Here is an 18,040-nt window from a genome sequence, read left to right as displayed (position 1 = left end):
TGAGGTTAAAAGACTTAAGCAAAACAAGATACCAATTGTTAAGGTTCGATGGAATGCTCGTAGAGGACCCGAGTTCACCTGGGAACGAGAAGATTAGATGAAGAAGAAATACCCGCATTTATTTCCAGAAGATACGTCAACACCTCCAACTGCTTAAAATTTCGGGACGAAATTTATTTAACGGGTAGGTACTGTAGTGACCCGAACTTTTACATGTTTATATATATATTAAATAAAATTGTTATTTACATGATTAAGTGTTTCCAACATGTTAAGCAATCAAACTTGTTAAGACTTGATTAATTGAAATAGGTTTCATATAGACAATTGACCACCCAAGTTGACTGGTGATTCACGAACGTTAAAACTTGTAAAAACTATATGATGAAATATATATGGATATATATATATAGTTAACATGATATTATGATAAGTAAACATATCATTAAGTATATTAACAATGAACTACATATGTAAAACCAAGACTACTAACTTAATGATTTTGAAACGAGACATATATGTAACGATTATCGTTGTAACGACATTTAATATATATATATATATCATATTAAGAGATATTCATACATCATATTATCATGATAATATAATAATTTAAAAATCTCATTTGATATTATAAACATTGGGTTAACAACATTTAACAAGATCGTTAACCTAAAGGTTTCAAAACAACACTTACATGTAACGACTAACGATGACTTAACGACTCAGTTAAAATGTATATACATGTAGTGTTTTAATATGTATTCATACACTTTTGAAAGACTTCAAGACACTTATCAAAATACTTCTACTTAACAAAAATGCTTACAATTACATCCTCGTTCAGTTTCATCAACAATTCTACTCGTATGCACCCGTATTCGTACTCGTACAATACACAGCTCTTAGATGTATGTACTATTGGTATATACACTCCAATGATCAGCTCTTAGCAGCCCATGTGAGTCACCTAACACATGTGGGAACCATCATTTGGCAACTAGCATGAAATATCTCATAAAATTACAAAAATATGAGTAATCATTCATGACTTATTTACATGAAAACAAAATTACATATCCTTTATATCTAATCCATACACCAACGACCAAAAAAACCTACAAACACTTTCATTCTTCAATTTTCTTCATTTAATTGATCTCTCTCAAGTTCTATCTTCAAGTTCTAAGTGTTCTTCATAAATTCTACAAGTTCTAGTTTCATAAAATCAAGAATACTTCCAAGTTTGCTAGCTTACTTCCAATCTTGTAGAGTGATCATCCAACCTCAAGAAATCTTTCTTATTTACAGTAAGATATCTTTCTAATATAAGGTAATACTCATATTCAAACTTTGATTCAATTTCTATAACTATAACAATCTTATTTCGAGTGGAAATCTTACTTGAACTTGTTTTCGTGTCATGATTCTACTTCAAGAACTTTCAAGCCATCCAAGATCCTTTGAAGCTAGATCCATTTATCTCTTTTCCAGTAGGTTTATCCACAAAACTTGAGGTAGTAATGATGTTCATAACATCATTTGATTCATACATATAAAGCTATCTTATTCGAAGGTTTAAACTTGAAATCACTAGAACATAGTTTAGTTAATTCTAAACTTGTTCGCAAACAAAAGTTAATCCTTCTAACTTGACTTTTAAAATCAACCAAACACATGTTCTATATCTATATGATATGCTAACTTAATGATTTAAAACCTGGAAACACGAAAAACACCGTAAAACTGGACATACGCCGTCGTAGTAACACCGCGGGATGTTTTGGGTTTGATAATTAAAAACTATGATAAACTTTGATTTAAAAGTTGTTCTTCTGGGAAAATGATTTTTCTTATGAACATGAAACTATATCCAAAAATCATGGTTAAACTCAAAGTGGAAGTATGTTTTTCAAAATGGTCATCAAGACGTCGTTCTTTCGACTGAAATGACTACCTCTTACAAAAACGACTTGTAACTTATATTTCCGACTATAAACCTATACTTTTTCTGTTTAGATTTATAAAATAGAGTTCAATATGAAACCATAGCAATTTGATTCACTCAAAACGGATTTAAAATGAAGAAGTTATGGGTAAAACAAGATTGGATATTTTTTGATTTTTGTAGCTACGGGAAATATTAACAATTCTATACAAATCATATCCTAGATAACTTATATTGTATTATACATGTATTCTAATATAGACACGTATGCAAATGTTTTGACATATCATATCGACCCATGTATATATATTATTTGGAACAACCATAGACACTCTATATGCAGTAATGTTGGAGTTAGCTATACAGGGTTGAGGTTGATTCCAAAAATATATATACTTTGAGTTGTGATCTAGCCTGAGACGTGTATACACTGGGTCGTGGATTGATTCAAGATAATATATATCGATTTATTTCTGTACATCTAACTGTGGACAACTAGTTGTAGGTTACTAACGATGACAGCTGACTTAATAAACTTAAAATATCAAAATGTATTAAAAGTGTTGTAAATATATTTTGAACATACTTTGATATATATGTACATATTTGTTATAGGTTCGTGAATCGATCAGTGGCCAAGTCTTACTTTCCGATGAAGTAAAAATCTGTGAAAGTGAGTTATAGTCCCACTTTTAAAATCTAATATTTTGGGATGAGAATACATGCAGTTTTATAAATGTTTTACGAAATAGACACAAGTAATTTGTCATAACCCGTCCTTAACCATAAGAACGTGTTAGATAACGTATGATTTCATTGCGAGGTATTGACCTCTATATGCGACATTTTTTTTAAAGAAAAACTGCATATATTATACATTACAAACCATGATCCTTATTTTTGATACAAGCTTTGGACAAAATAAAGATGATTATCGTTTAGCGATAATCTTCGACTTACAAACTTTACAAATGATAATAACAACCCGATTTCTAGCATATTTTACAACACAAGTTCTTGGATATGCAGTCATATTTTTGACACAAATATGCGTACGCAAGATCCTGCTTAGATTCAACATGATGCAGCGGAAGCTTCTAATTATCACCTGAGAATAGACATGTTTAAAACGTCAACATAAAGTTGGTGAGATATAGGTTTAATGCCGGCAGCGATATAAATATAGACCACAAGATTTCATATATAAACATTTTAATAAAAATATTCTAAGTGGTTGAGCACTTGGTAACCATACTTAACATTTAATCACGTCGCATATTCCCTTTATTATGAAATCTTACTACACCGTACCAAGTGTAGTCACGAAACGAAGTACTGTGCAACCGTTGAATACTGGTCGTCCAGTCCGGTTGGGGTTGTCAGGCCCGATAGATCTACCAACAGGATTCGCGTTTACAATACCGCTGTAAATAACAGTTACCAAGCTACAGGGAAGTATGCCAGTGGTACAACTCAACGTAGAATATATTTTTCAGTTACTTGTGTCCATAACGTAAAACATAAAATACATGTATTCTCATCCCGAAATATTTAGAGTTTAAAAGTGGGACTATATACTCACTGTTGTCTTGAAGATATATATAATTTGACTTGGTCTCCGGTTGATATCACGAACCTATCCATATATAATATATCAATACCTTTTGTTTTTAAACAAACGTCACATATATATACTTGTTATACTTTTAATACTTTGAATAATTCCTTAGTCCGTAGTTAGCAGTTCGTTGTTAGTAATTCAATTTTAATGGTTCATTTTTAGATGTTTAATATACCCGCAATGAAATAAATAAAACCCCCTAACGAAATAAATAAAACCCCATCGTATATGTATTGGTCGAGATTAATCTTGACCCACGGTACCGGTGTTGTCAAATGACGTGTTGCGTACATAAAGTACCGGTGTTGTCAAATGACGTGTTGCGTACAAACATGGGATCTTATGATTAATCTTCTCGTGTTGTTTGCGGGTGATCCTGAACCATATAAAATTGAATTATAAGTACATATATATAAAATATCATGTTATCTTAGAAATATGTGATTTTATTTAATTTTTCCCAATTAATCCCGAAGTTAAACAAGTCTTAGATATCCGATCTCGTTTTGGTCATAGTTTCTTCGTTACAACTCCGTTTTCGTTGATTCAACTTGTCACTTCCTTGGATCGAGTCCCTCTTTAAGACTATGAACTGTAAATACCTTAGTTTGTATTCGAAATCACAGGTCATAGGTCAAACTTTAGTGAAACTTATGATTATTTTTCTAAAAATACTTATACTTTGAGTTAAATCATGAAATTTTTATGTGTTATCATATTCATAGTAAAAATCATTTTTCCAGAAAATAAACCTCCAATTCAAAGTTTAAGATGGTTTTTAATTATCCAACCCAAAACAGCCCCCGGTTGCACTCCGACGTCGTAAATTCAGTTTTTAAGGTGTTCTTTGAAAAACCAAGTTATACCTTGTTAAATTAGCATATATTTATGATATATTACAGGTCTTGAAGTATTTTAAAAGTTAAGTTAGAAGGATCTATTTAGTTTGCAAACAAGTTTGAAAACATTCAAACTATGTTCTTGTTGTTAAAATTTTATACCACAAAATAAGATAGCTATATATATATGAATCGAATAAGGTTATGAACATAGATTCTACCTCAAGTTCCTTGGACAAGGTTGCTGTAAAAGAGGAGTAAAAAGCTAGAACCAAAAGGGTGATGGAATTGGATGAAAGATTGGAAGTAAGTTTGTGTTCTTGGAAGGATTTCTTGAAGTGTTTTTGTATGGTTTTCTTATGGTGATTAAGTAAGGTTTTTGAAGCTAAATGATGGGGAAAATGCTTGGAGATGATCAAGTATGAAGTTAAGAGTATTTTGAGAGAGAAATGGAAGTGTAAGTATGAGAAAATGGGGTGAAGAAATGGTGTGCATGCATAAAAACGTTTTTAGGTTATAAAGGAAAAAAAAGATACCTAACTTTGTTTTCTTGCTAAATAATTCATGCTACTTGACAAATGGTTGGTTCCACATGTTTCTTAATCATTTAAGGCTGCTAAGGAGCAGATTTTTATTGGTATATACCAATAGTAAATACATCTAGAAGCTGCGTATGATACGGGTACATATACTCTAGGTATACGTATAGAAATCTTTGAGAAAACGGAACGAGGATTCAAATATAGTTATCTTTTGTAAATATACTTATATTGTTTTATGTATTTAAGTCTTTAAAAGTGATTAAATACATTACTTATACGATATATGTATAAACATTATAGGTCATAAGTATTTAAGTCAAATAACGTTACGTATGGTTATCGTTTTGAAAACTTAAGTTAGTAGTTTCAAAATATACTTATAACTTATTGTTATTAATACAAAATGAGATATTAAAACATTCTTAGGTCATGTTAAATATGTATATATACATATATATACACAAACGTATAATTATCATATATTGTATAGTTCGTGATATCATCGGTCAAACTAGACGGTCAAACGTTGTGTAAAACTCTTTTCGAAAAACATAAGTCTCGACAATTTGGATTGCTTATCATGTTGGTAAGGTTTAATTTATGTAAATATTAATCTTATAAGTATAGAACGATCGAAAAAGTGCGGGTCGTTACATTACCTCCCCGTTAAATAAATTTCGTCCCGAAATTTTAAAATTGTACCTATTTTGCGTCATCGAGAAACAAGTGTGGATACTTTTGTTTCATCTGATCCTCCCGTTCCCACGTAAACTCGGGACCTCTTCGAGCATTCCAACGAACCTTAACAATCGGTATGTTGCTCTGCTTGAGCTGTTTAACTTCACGGTCCATGATTTCGATTGGTTCTTCGACGAATTGTAGTTTCTCGTCGACATGGATTTCTTCAAGAGGAATGGTGAGGTCTTCCTTTGCAAGACACTTCTTAAGGTTCGAGACGTGAAAGGTATTATGTACTCCGGCGAGTTGTTGCGGTAACTCGAGTCGATAAGCTACCGGTCCAATGCGTTCAATAATCTTGAACGGGCCTACGTACCTTGGGTTCAGTTTACCCCTTTTGCCGAAACGTATTACACCTTTCCATGGTGACACTTTTAACATAACCATGTCACCGATCTGAAACTCTAATGGTTTCCTTCGAACATCGGCGTAGCTCTTTTGGCGACTACGGGCTGTTTTCAATCTCTCCTTGATTTGTACAATCTTCTCAGTCGTTTCGTGTATGATCTCGGGACCCGTTAATTGTCGATCTCCTACTTCATTCCAACAGATAGGAGATCTACACTTCCTTCCATACAATGCTTCGAATGGCGCAGCTCCAATGCTCGCATGATAACTATTATTATACGAGAATTCTGCTAACGGTAGATATTTATCCCATCCGTTTCCAAAATCGATCACACATGCCCTGAGCATGTCTTCAAGAGTCTGAATTGTTCTTTCACTTTGCCCGTCGGTTTGCGGATGATATGCGGTACTCATATCCAAACGAGTTCCTAGTGCCTCCTGTAGTGATTGCCAGAACTTTGAGGTAAATCTACTATCACGATCAGATATAATGGAAATAGGTATTCCATGCCTTGAAACTATTTCCTTTATATATAATCGTAATAATTTCTCCATTCTATCCGTTTCCTTTATAGGCAAGAAATGTGCAGATTTGGTAAGACGATCAACAATTACCCAAATAGTGTCGTATCCCCAGGCAGTCTTTGGTAACTTCGTGATGAAATCCATGGTAATACCGTCCCATTTCCATTCTGGGATTTCTGGTTGTTGAAGTAATCTTGACGGCTTTTGGTGTTCTGCTTTGACTTTGGAACAAGTTAAACACTCCCCAACATATGTTGCAACGTCTGTCTTTAAATTAGGCCACCAATAATGCGTCTTAAGATCTTGATACATCTTTCCAACTCCAGGATGTATCGAGTATCTTGTCTTATGTGCCTCATTCAATATCAACTTCCTTAATCCACCCAACTTCGGTACCCAAATACGGTTTGCAAAATATCGAATTCCGTCTTCCCGTATAACGAGTTGCTTCTCATACTTCTTCATTATTTCATTTCTTATGTTTTCTTTAGTAAGTGCTTCTCGTTGAACTTCTTTGATTTGTGAGTTGAGATTCATGCGAATTTTTATGTTCATCGCTCGTACTCGAATTGGTTCTCGTTCCTTTCTGCTTAGAGCATCGGCCACCACGTTCGCCTTCCCGGGATGATAACGAATTTCACAATCATAGTCGTTTATCAGCTCGACCCACCTACGTTGCCTCATGTTCAGCTGTTTTTGATCGAAAATATGTTGAAGGCTTTTATGATCAGTAAACACAGTGCATTTAACCCCATACAAGTAGTGTCTCCATATCTTCAATGCAAACACGACTGCTCCCAGTTCTAGATCATGCGTTGTATAATTCCGCTCGTGAATCTTTAATTGTCGGGATGCGTATGCAATAACTTTCTTCCGTTGCATAAGAACGCAACCAAAACCTTGTCGCGAAGCGTCACAATATATTTCAAAATCATCGTTCCCTTCTGGTAACGATAAAATAGGCGCCGTAGTCAACTTCTTTTTCAGTAATTGAAATGCACTCTCCTGCTCAGAAGTCCATTCATATTTCTTCCCTTTTTGCGTTAACGCTGTCAACGGCTTAGCTATTCGGGAAAAATCTTGAATAAACCTTCTATAATAACCGGCTAAACCCAAAAATTGGCGTATCTGCATTGGTGTCTTAGGAGTCTCCCATTTTTCAATGGCTTCAATTTTTGCTGGATCAACCTGAATTCCTTTGCTACTAACAACGTGGCCAAGAAATTGCACTTCTTTCAACCAGAAAGCACATTTAGAAAATTTAGCATATAGCTGTTCTTTTCTCAACAACTCTAATATCAACCTTAAATGCTGCTCATGCTCTTGCTCACTCTTGGAATAGATAAGAATATCATCAATGAAAATGATAACAAACTTATCTAAATATGGACTACAAACTCGATTCATGAGGTCCATGAATACAGCTGGCGCATTCGTCAATCCAAACGGCATGACCAAAAATTCGTAATGACCGTAGCGTGTCCGAAAAGCAGTTTTCGGTATATCTTCTTCTTTGACACGTAATTGATGATAGCCCGATCTTAGGTCAATTTTCGAGTACACACATGATCCTTGGAGTTGATCAAATAAGTCGTCAATTCTCGGTAGTGGATACCGATTCTTGATAGTTAACTTATTTAATTCACGATAATCTATACACATTCGGAAAGATCCGTCTTTCTTCTTGACGAATAAAATTGGAGCTCCCCACGGTGAAGTACTTGGTCGTATGAATCCACGATCCAGTAATTCTTTTAACTGACTCTGAAGTTCTTTTAACTCGGACGGTGCAAGTCTATATGGAGCACGGGCAACCGGTGCAGCTCCTGGTACAAGATCTATTTGAAATTCTACAGATCTAAATGGAGGTAATCCCGGCAACTCTTTCGGAAATACTTCAGGAAAATCTCTTGCCACAGGCACGTCATTGATGCACTTCTCTTTTTCTTTCTTTTCGACTTTATTAACATGTGCTAAGATAGCATAGCACCCTTTCTTCAAGCACTTTTGAGCTTTCAAATAACTAATGAGTTTTAGCTTTGATTTACCCTTCTCTCCATAAATCATTACTGGCGTTTTATCCTTACGAGGAATGCGAATTGCCTTCTTGGCGCACACAACTTCAGCTCCTATTTTGGACATCCAGTCCATGCCGATTATTACATCAAAACTTCCTAATTCTACGGGTATCAAATCAATCTTAAATGTTTCTCCGGCTAAATTTATTTTACAATCACGGCAAATTTTATCGGCTTTAATTAGTTTACCATTAGCTAACTCAATCATGTACTTAGCATCTAGAGGTAATGATGAACAATTCAATTTAGCGTGAAAGTCTCTACACACGTAACTTCTATCAGCACCATTATCAAATATAATAGATGCGGATAAGTTATTAATGGTAAACGTACCCGTAACAAGCTCCGGGTCTTCACATGCCTCTCTAGCATTAATAACAAATGCTCTCCCACGTGCAGGTCCGATATTCTTCTCTGAATTCGGGCACTGGCTCTTATAGTGACCTTGTTTTCCACACCCAAAACAAGTAATGGTAGCCAAAGCAGTTCTATTTGCATTGGTGGCAGGAGTCTTGGTACTATTTGTATTTGTAACGAGAGCCCTACAATCTTCAGCAAGATGACCCTTTCGATTACATTTGTTGCATACCACATTACAGTAACCAGAGTGATGTTTGTGGCATCGGTTGCATAAAGGATTTTGTCCTTTATAACCAAAGCTTAAACCACTACCCGCACCTTGCGTGTTTTCTTGTTTCTTAAAAGATTGTTGTTGGTTACCTCGATCATAATTTCCATTCCACTTTCTTTTGTTACCTGATACCTTCACATCAGTATTGGATACTTTCTTATCCATGATGACCTGATCCATTAGCTCGTTTGCCATGGTTATAGCTTCATGAATTGTCTTAGGTTTCGATGCTGTAACATTTGCCTTGACCTTTTTGGGCAAACCATCTTTGTACATTTCAATCTTCCGTTCTTCGGTTGGAACCAATTCAGGACATAGCAAAACTAATTCCATGAATCGCTGATTGTAGTTGGTGATTTCAGTACCAATAACCTTCAGACTTCGTAACTCATCTTCCAACTTCCTAACCTCGTTCCTTGGACAATATTCGTTGATTAACATTGTTTTGAATTCTTCCCACGGAGTATCATAAGCTACATCTCCTCCTACAGCCTTTACATAATTTTTCCACCACGTGAGTGCACTATCTTGTAAAGTGCACGATGCATACTTGGTCATGTCCTTTTCAACACAACCACTGATTTTAAACACAGTCTCCATCTTTTCTATCCACCGGGTTAAACCGATTGGTCCTTCTGTTCCACTGAATGATGAGGGCTTGCAAGCTTGAAAAGTTTTGTAAGTGCACCCCACACGAGGATTTGGGTTAACTGCAGCACCTCTTGCAGCCTCGACCCATAACATTCTGTCGTTCACTCGCTGATTGATGAGTTCCTGGATTTCTTGTTCCGTCATTCGATTCAATCGCGCCATTTCCTAATGAAAGAAAATAATTATTCACATGGATTATTATAGATGTAGTGTGTATTTATAGTACATTATATCTTGTTAATAATATGAACCAGGTATTATTATAAAAGCCTTTTCTTCTTATTAGCGTTTTATAATTATATCTAGGGTAGTACCTACCCGTTAATGTCCATACTTAATAGCTTAGTACAGAATCAATTACTACCATCTAAATAATACTTAACCATGGAAAATTATTGCATTTCACACTTCACTATTTTACATATGCTTATCTTACATCGAACATTAAACAAACCACACTAATAATATTATACAAAACATTATATGATCCCATGGTTTAATACGGCAGCGCATCGTTTGGTCTATTTTCTAGGACGTTTAGGTTCAAAGAATCGCTTAACGCTTATCCTGGCTGTCTGCCTATATTTTGGCTGTGGGACTAAAGAACTGGATGCCGGGATAGAACGAATAGGAATAGCGGGAATAGGGGTGGTAGTGTCTAGTGGAGTTGGTGCCACATCATCCTTACTAAACTCGGGATTTGAATTTTCTAATTCATTAGCCTTTCGTTTCTTTCCTAGTTCGAACTCGTCTTTTGTAATTTCCTGTATTTCTTCCTCGGGTTCACTTTCCTCCTCGGGTTCACTTTCCTCCTCGGGTTCACTTTCCTCCTCGGGTTCACTTTGCGGGTTCTCTATAGTCGGTTCATCCGGAATTTGTGAGTCTTCCCCAAAGATATTATTTTCGTCATCGGATAGGTTAATGACTGGAACACCATCTGAAGATTCTGGTTCAGAGTCGCTGAACGTGATGATAAGTTTTGAGCCCGACATCTATCACACAACAACTAACCCATTAGTACTACATAATATATAAATTTTAACCAACAATGATAAGCAATGGTTTTTAAATCAAACCCGGTCAAAGTCCAGACTTACTAATGTATCCTAACGACTTATCAGTTAGACACACTAATGCAAACCTGGTTCGCTAAGACCACCGCTCTGATACCACATGTCATAACCCGTCCTTAACCATAAGAACGTGTTAGATAACGTATGATTTCATTGCGAGGTATTGACCTCTATATGCGACATTTTTTTAAAGAAAAACTGCATATATTATACATTACAAACCATGATCCTTATTTTTGATACAAGCTTTGGACAAAATAAAGATGATTATCGTTTAGCGATAATCTTCGACTTACAAACTTTACAAATGATAATAACAACCCGATTTCTAGCATATTTTACAACACAAGTTCTTGGATATGCAGTCTTATTTTTGACACAAATATGCGTACGCAAGATCCTGCTTAGATTCAACATGATGCAGCGGAAGCTTCTAATTATCACCTGAGAATAGACATGTTTAAAACGTCAACATAAAGTTGGTGAGATATAGGTTTAATGCCGGCAGCGATATAAATATAGACCACAAGATTTCATATATAAACATTTTAATAAAAATATTCTAAGTGGTTGAGCACTTGGTAACCATACTTAACATTTAATCACGTCGCATATTCCCTTTATTATGAAATCTTACTACACCGTACCAAGTGTAGTCACGAAACGAAGTACTGTGCAACCGTTGAATACTGGTCGTCCAGTCCGGTTGGGGTTGTCAGGCCCGATAGATCTATCAACAGGATTCGCGTTTACAATACCGCTGTAAATAACAGTTACCAAGCTACAGGGAAGTATGCCAGTGGTACAACTCAACGTAGAATATATTTTTCAGTTACTTGTGTCCATAACGTAAAACATAAAATACATGTATTCTCATCCCGAAATATTTAGAGTTTAAAAGTGGGACTATATACTCACTGTTGTCTTGAAGATATATATAATTTGACTTGGTCTCCGGTTGATATCACGAACCTATCCATATATAATATATCAATACCTTTTCTTTTTAAACAAACGTCACATATATATACTTGTTATACTTTTAATACTTTGAATAATTCCTTAGTCCGTAGTTAGCAGTTCGTTGTTAGTAATTCAATTTTAATGGTTCATTTTTAGATGTTTAATATACCCGCAATGAAATAAATAAAACCCCCTAACGAAATAAATAAAACCCCATCGTATATGTATTGGTCGAGATTAATCTTGACCCACGGTACCGGTGTTGTCAAATGACGTGTTGCGTACATAAAGTACCGGTGTTGTCAAATGACGTGTTGCGTACAAACATGGGATCTTATGATTAATCTTCTCGTGTTGTTTGCGGGTGATCCTGAACCATATAAAATTGAATTATAAGTACATATATATAAAATATCATGTTATCTTAGAAATATGTGATTTTATTTAATTTTTCCCAATTAATCCCGAAGTTAAACAAGTCTTAGATATCCGATCTCGTTTTGGTCATAGTTTCTTCGTTACAACTCCGTTTTCGTTGATTCAACTTGTCACTTCCTTGGATCGAGTCCCTCTTTAAGACTATGAACTGTAAATACCTTAGTTTGTATTCGAAATCACAGGTCATAGGTCAAACTTTAGTGAAACTTATGATTATTTTTCTAAAAATACTTATACTTTGAGTTAAATCATGAAATTTTTATGTGTTATCATATTCATAGTAAAAATCATTTTTCCAGAAAATAAACCTCCAATTCAAAGTTTAAGATGGTTTTTAATTATCCAACCCAAAACAGCCCCCGGTTGCACTCCGACGTCGTAAATTCAGTTTTTAAGGTGTTCTTTGAAAAACCAAGTTATACCTTGTTAAATTAGCATATATTTATGATATATTACAGGTCTTGAAGTATTTTAAAAGTTAAGTTAGAAGGATCTATTTAGTTTGCAAACAAGTTTGAAAACATTCAAACTATGTTCTTGTTGTTAAAATTTTATACCACAAAATAAGATAGCTATATATATATGAATCGAATAAGGTTATGAACATAGATTCTACCTCAAGTTCTTTGGACAAGGTTGCTGTAAAAGAGGAGTAAAAAGCTAGAACCAAAAGGGTGATGGAATTGGATGAAAGATTGGAAGTAAGTTTGTGTTCTTGGAAGGATTTCTTGAAGTGTTTTTGTATGGTTTTCTTATGGTGATTAAGTAAGGTTTTTGAAGCTAAATGATGGGGAAAATGCTTGGAGATGATCAAGTATGAAGTTAAGAGTATTTTGAGAGAGAAATGGAAGTGTAAGTATGAGAAAATGGGGTGAAGAAATGGTGTGCATGCATAAAAACGTTTTTAGGTTATAAAGGAAAAAAAAGATACCTAACTTTGTTTTCTTGCTAAATAATTCATGCTACTTGACAAATGGTTGGTTCCACATGTTTCTTAATCATTTAAGGCTGCTAAGGAGCAGATTTTTATTGGTATATACCAATAGTAAATACATCTAGAAGCTGCGTATGATACGGGTACATATACTCTAGGTATACGTATAGAAATCTTTGAGAAAACGGAACGAGGATTCAAATATAGTTATCTTTTGTAAATATACTTATATTGTTTTATGTATTTAAGTCTTTAAAAGTGATTAAATACATTACTTATACGATATATGTATAAACATTATAGGTCATAAGTATTTAAGTCAAATAACGTTACGTATGGTTATCGTTTTGAAAACTTAAGTTAGTAGTTTCAAAATATACTTATAACTTATTGTTATTAATACAAAATGAGATATTAAAACATTCTTAGGTCATGTTAAATATGTATATATACATATATATACACAAACGTATAATTATCATATATTGTATAGTTCGTGATATCATCGGTCAAACTAGACGGTCAAACGTTGTGTAAAACTCTTTTCGAAAAACATAAGTCTCGACAATTTGGATTGCTTATCATGTTGGTAAGGTTTAATTTATGTAAATATTAATCTTATAAGTATAGAACGATCGAAAAAGTGCGGGTCGTTACATAATTGAAACTACATTATATGGGTGATTGATCGAAGCCGAATATGCCCCTTTTGATTGGTAGCCTAAGAATTAGTAAACCGATCTACTAATTGACGCGAATCCTAAAGATAGATCTATTGGGCCTAACGAACCCCATCCAAAGTACCGGATGCTTTAGTACTTCGAATTCGTTTTTATCATGTCCGAAGGATTTCCCGGAATGATAGGGGATATTCTTATATGCATCTTGTTAATGTCGGTTACCAGGTGTTCACCATATGAATGAATTTTATCTCTATCTATGAGATGTATATTGAAATATGAAATCTTGTGGTCTATTATTATGATTTGATAATATATAGGTTAAACCTATAACTCACCAACATTTTTGTTGACGTTTTATGAATGTTTATTCTCAGGTGATTATTAAGAGCTTCCGCAGTCGCATACTTAAATAAGGACGAGATTTGGAGTCCATGCTTGTATGATATTGTGTAAAAACTGCATTCAAGAAACTTATTTCGTTGTAACATATTTGTATTGTAAATCATTATGTAATGGTCGTATGTAAGCAGGATATTTTAGATTATCATTATTTGATAATCTACGTAAAGCTTTTTAAACCTTTATTGATGAAATAAAGGTTATGGTTTGTTTTAAAATGAATGCAGTCTTTGAAAAACGTCTCATATAGAGGTCAAAACCTCGCAACGAAATCAATTAATATGGAACGTTTTTAATCAATAAGAACGGGACATTTCATTGCCCAGGTTACTGCAACTGGTTGAGCACTTTATGGATGTTGTGTATATTTACTAGACATGATTTTATCATATCTCAAAAAGTTACCACATATAGTTTTTTGAGGGCGAAAGTCGTATGAACAATATAAATAGAAGACTTTGTATTTGGTTATTTTACAGTTAATATAAAGTAGTAGTTTTAATTTTCATTTAAACATTAGAGTCATCGCAAATCTTGATACATATGGAAACTGAAGGTTCACATTCTTCAATTGTGGATGACTACTTTTTCAACTTGACATGATCATTATGGATGAGAGGTTTGTTAGGACTTTAAAATTAATAATTAATTTATTGTGTTTACTTTGCTTTAATTATAATTATTAAACTTTTAAAGGATCTGTTAGTGCAGACTTAGAAGATGCAAGCAACTATAAAAAAGGTAGTTTTGGTGTTCGAGAACGTTTTGTAAGTAGTTTCTCTGTTTTTGTTCGGTTGACAAAATTTACGATATAATGTTTGATTATAAATGTGGCTATAAACAAAATGCTTACAAGAAGCTTTTTTGTGATTAAATCTCTTTTTAGCTACTTAAAATATTACCATTGGGTTTGTTTGTATGTGGCAAAGGTTGAATGTTCATTACTCAACATGATAAAGTTGGCTATAAACAAAATTATTATCAATGTGTTACTACTCGATGTTATAATGGTTTTAATAATTTATCTTGTATTAGTTGATCAATCAACCCAATCTGTTTTGAGTTTAAATCAGTTAAAAAAATATATTTGGTTACTGTTATAATATTTCTAAAGTTTAAGTTTTGGGCTGTTAAATATGGATTGTCAAATTCACCTTTTAGTTGGCAATGTATTCATAATAACATGGTGTGGTCTGCATGGTGGAGTATTTTGTTTATGTTTTTATGCCATTGAATGGTTGGATCAAGTATTGATTTTGAATTTAGTGTCCTAAGAGAGAGGATGGTTGCTGCAACTACTTATTGTTCCATGTAAAGTTTCAGACTTTGAGGTATGTAAATACCCTTTTTATGCTATTTATTATTCAATATATGATTTTGGATGTTTCCAAGATGTCGGTCTAATGATGAAAGCTATTTAGATATGATGTTTCCGGAAGAAGTGTATATGGCCTTGGCTTTTTTTTACCCTTTGTCATAATTCAGTTTGTATCATTTGCCCTTTGTTGTGTTGATCATTTAGGTTTAAAGGTATGTTATTTGAAGTGTTAGTTGTAGGTGGTGAAATGGGTAGGCCGATAATAGGTTTTGAGTGAGCTGGTCAAAATGGGTACATATGTGACACAATGGGTTTCATTATCTGATTTGATAATGTTGAGGCATGTGGGTGCATTCAAATTAGGTATCCATCTTTTCTACCTAGACTTTTTAAACATCTCTTATTGAGTTATTAAAGATCAATTATATTCATGCTTTGAAATTTATTGTCGATCATATGCAAGTGTTGACGTGTAAGTGTTTCAGGTTATTGAAATAAATCTATGTTTTATTAGTTCTTAATATTTGTAGTTCTAACTATGTTTTAAATGGTTGTATATGGAAGTAGAATTAGAAGATACAGAGATGTGCATGAAAAAAGATCACAAGAGAAATGAATGAAAGTAGAAACTATGGTAAAAAGATATGGTCAAATCTTCAGGTAAGTATCGATATATATATATTTGTCACTATCAAGTACATAGGCATATAATTAAAATATATAGATGTTTGTTTATGCTTCTTTACTCATCTTTAAACTGTTAGTTAATATAACAATGATTGACGTTGGTTGCTATTATTTATTAAAATGTTTGAAGGGTAGCATCATGTTTGCCTTTGAGGATCTTGAAACTGAGATGATGATGAAACTGAGAAGTAGCGTAGATTAAACCATTCTGCCTTGGTACTTCTTTCTAATGACTATAGTGATTTTTCAGTATATACGTTTCACATTGATACATTTCTCATTCTTGAAACTTATGTGTAGGTTGGTACAGAGGATGGAGCCGCACAAACACTATAGCCTAAGTTTTTCAATTTATAAAGCTCTTAAATGAATGATACAATAGCCATCCTTTCTACTCCATCCTTAGAGGTGATCCATTATTCAAATTGGTTTTGTTGCATTGATAATACATGTGACAACTTCAAAGCATTATTCAACTTTCATATTAAGCTATGTTTCAAAGTAACATGTGTATTGCTTGCAGTAGTATTCTGGACTCAATTAGATTCAATATTCATGCAGGTTTAAACTATGTTTAAACGAATCCGTGGTTCCACGGGTCATTTATTTCACTTTGTTAGGGTTCCTTAAAAAATAGGAGGTGATATTTTCAAATATGATTTTGATAGATCCACACATATATGTTGCTATTTTCCAGTTATGCCCTCCAATAATTTGAAATGAAAATTTTATATAACACAAGGTAATTCAGTGAATTTGTGTTGAAAAATAAGTTTGGAAATATCAATTTCCTTTAAAAAAAAAAAAATAATAAATAAAACAACACCGTTCCGCAAGAAAATCCTCCCAAAAATCGATCTCACTATGCCGATTCATCTCCCAATTTTTGATTCCAAAAACCCTAAGAAACTAAGAAATCAGTCAAAGAATACAGTCGTCCACTTAATGGAAACCATTACAATCGACTAATTCGGTCTCATGTGATTAGAGATCTACATGTTCAATCGATTCAACAGAAAAATCGCAGTCTGTAATTGTTCCGATTGGATGAATGACGTTACCTTTGGTGCTCATAGTATGCGACTGTTCTACTATCTAATGTTTGTTATGTTGTTATTTGCAACTACTAATTATTTAGTGTGTGGCATTTCGGATGCGTTATCAAGACATCAGGGATGCGTATTCCGTGCTATCATGAACGGCCAGTAGCCTAGTAGGTATGTACAACCATTGATTTCTTTAATTAACAGTTAGGACCAATGAGTTTCTATTTATTGCATATCTTTTGTTTGATGAAATGCTTGAGTGAGTTGATTTTTTTTTTCCTTTGGTGCTGGTATCTTGATGTCAAAATGTATTTTAGATTTATTTGGTGGTGCACATTTCAAGTGCATATAAGTATATAACTTACTTTGTTTTAGGGAATGTAAATGGATTCATAGTGGTGTAACAGACACTAGGTTCTATTACTTTTACTAATGAGTTTTGTTTTAGGTTCAAAAGTCAAATTAGAAGTTTGCTATAACCACAACTAGCTAATGTTGTTACCTCTTTATTTTTTTTCCTGTATGCCATAATGTTGTTACTCTTTGAGTTAAATCTATACTAGCACATCATATTAGTC

At 33.7% G+C, this 18,040-nt stretch overlaps 1 long non-coding RNA gene across 3 annotated transcripts in view; it reads left to right on the top strand.

Moving 5' to 3' along the window:
* LOC139858157 (uncharacterized) overlaps nucleotides 1-16,973 on the top strand; it is a 66,209-nt gene extending 49,236 nt beyond the window's left edge. The window contains exons 3-7 of one of the 3 annotated variants that reach the window (XR_011762831.1): nucleotides 14,968-15,030; nucleotides 15,123-15,178; nucleotides 15,678-16,389; nucleotides 16,547-16,632; nucleotides 16,717-16,973. This is a non-coding gene — a long non-coding RNA (uncharacterized lncRNA). Of the gene's footprint in view, nucleotides 1-14,931; nucleotides 15,031-15,117; nucleotides 15,179-15,677; nucleotides 16,390-16,546; nucleotides 16,633-16,716 lie in introns of all 3 variants that reach the window. The other 2 variants (XR_011762830.1, XR_011762832.1) reach the window with 2 other exon arrangements.
* Nucleotides 16,974-18,040: the final 1,067 nt, after the last annotated feature.

Source organism: Rutidosis leptorrhynchoides, chromosome 7, assembly GCF_046630445.1.
Source record: "Rutidosis leptorrhynchoides isolate AG116_Rl617_1_P2 chromosome 7, CSIRO_AGI_Rlap_v1, whole genome shotgun sequence".
Lineage (NCBI taxonomy): Eukaryota > Viridiplantae > Streptophyta > Magnoliopsida > Asterales > Asteraceae > Rutidosis > Rutidosis leptorrhynchoides.
The sequence above is the reverse complement of the archived record's forward strand: the minus strand, read 5'-3'. Positions and strand labels throughout refer to the sequence as shown.